The following is a 1,941-nucleotide window of genomic DNA, read 5'->3' as shown; positions in this document are numbered from 1 at the left end:
TTTAACCAGATTACTTGGGGACATGGTGTCCTCAGCTGACATCTAGATTATACATATAAAATCATTTGTTACAAGGACATTTTCCACTTGAAGCTAATATTTTTAATTCCTTATTCTCTTGTTTAAAATGTGTACTTCGAAATGTCAGATTGTCTTCTAGAATAGAGAGCAACTCCCACTGTGTTTGTACAATAGAGTAGCCCCTTCTCCAAAACCTGAGGCTTTCTAAGCCCTATTTTTCTAAATATTTGTCAATTACTTTCCCTTGTCTATTCTTACAGCTTTTTAAACAAATATAAATTTATTTTGAAATGCTTTGAAACAAAGAGCACATAAAATCTAAGATCATATTACTCAATTTCCAGTTTGTCTAAATCTTGCAGATGGAAGAACAATAATTAAAAGGTGTAACTTAGAAAAAAAAAATTAAGACTTTACAAGAATGCAAAATTGTGAAAGAAAAGTCAGAAGTCATCCAAAGTCTACTGTTCTGGGGTAAAATGGATTTTCTTTGTTTCTTAGAAGATTCTTTACTATTCTTTCTCTCAGGACCTAAAAAATTAAAGAACAATGCTGTTATGCGATGGGACCTGAGTATGAGAAGCCTGGACTGGATTCACTTTTCTAGAACTGGCCTGCTGTCCTCCAGCAAGACAAAATTTAAAAATGGTACATAGCTGTCACTATGACTTGGAAATAAAAATTTCCAAAGTCTGTCCAATTTTAAACTGCAAACTGATATGTTGCCTGAGGTGTTTTGTTTTGTTTTGTTAATGTTGCCTGCGTGCTTCTGAACTGCCTCTTGTTTTCAGTGCTCTATCAAATTACTGAGCTGTCTGCTGAGATTAAGCAAGGCGATAATTGTATGTAAATCATAAACACATTTCAGTTTAAAGTTTTGACTCTTTGTTTTTTTAGAAATAATATTAAATGAAGGGCTTAATATAAGTTTGCTTGGTGGGTTATAAATTTGAGCTAAATACATCTAAATTAGATAAGTTCAATCTAATAAGTTAAATGGTCATCAAGCATCCTGAATGAGTAAGATAACTGAGCATCCACTGGCAAAAAAACAAAACAACAACAACAAAAAACTAAATATGACATAGTCTCGGGTCTCAAGGAGCTTATAATTGAGAAAGATATGAGTAAATATTTAGCAAACAAGTGAAAAGGTATGTGCTGATTGCTATATACTTGAAGAGTCCTTTTAAGAATATTCCAAATAATTTCTCTGATGGTTTTATGCATGATAAAGCAAAACTAGAAACCCAACTTAATGATCTAAACCAGCTTGTTTAGATAAGTACATCACGTGAAATTGCTACTTTATTGAATGACAATTATTATAGCTGCAAAATCCAATAAAATAATATGTATGGCTATTGGTACAATTAACTATTTTCCCTTTTACACTATCAATATCACTTCAAATACTTAAGTGTTTACTACATTCAGGGCACCATGCCGTGGGCTATGAAGAATGAAAAGAGACTTTAAATCACACAGTCTATCTTCAAGGAACTTTTAGTTTCCTTAGCTAGATAAGTTCTCTTTATATAACATACAAGAATTAGAGAATTCCAGAGGAAGATCTAACTTGCAGCTTAGAGTTGTCAAGAATGGCACAGGAAGATTAAAGGATTGGCAGAATTTTGATGTGGGTGGGGGTTTGGACATTTCAGAGGAGAGAATGGCAAGAATTCAGGGGCAGAGGCAAAAGGGGCACAGAGCAATTTTAGTATAAAGTAATGCTTTAGTTATGTTAAAATAAGGGGTTCTTTCCTGCAGTCATGGGATAAGGGCAGAATGACATGCTGAGGCCATGTTAGAAAAGCTTTGAATACATGCTATGGAGTTTGTACTTTATCCTATAAGCACGAGAATTTCATGAAAAGCTTTTGAGCAACCCAGTGGTGTTATCAAAGCACCCATTTAATA

At 33.6% G+C, this 1,941-nt stretch overlaps 1 long non-coding RNA gene across 1 annotated transcript in view; it reads left to right on the top strand.

The window, feature by feature from the left end:
* LOC111738684 overlaps nt 1-757 on the top strand; it is a 51,988-nt gene extending 51,231 nt beyond the window's left edge. Inside the window, exon 3 of the long non-coding RNA XR_002779918.1 lies at nt 550-757. This is a non-coding gene — a long non-coding RNA (uncharacterized LOC111738684). The remainder of the gene's footprint in view (nt 1-549) is intronic.
* Nucleotides 758-1,941: the final 1,184 nt, after the last annotated feature.

Source organism: Pteropus vampyrus, unplaced genomic scaffold (genome assembly GCF_000151845.1).
Source record: "Pteropus vampyrus isolate Shadow unplaced genomic scaffold, Pvam_2.0 Scaffold2, whole genome shotgun sequence".
Classification (NCBI taxonomy): Eukaryota; Metazoa; Chordata; class Mammalia; order Chiroptera; family Pteropodidae; genus Pteropus; species Pteropus vampyrus.
This window is presented reverse-complemented; position numbering and strand designations above follow the sequence as displayed.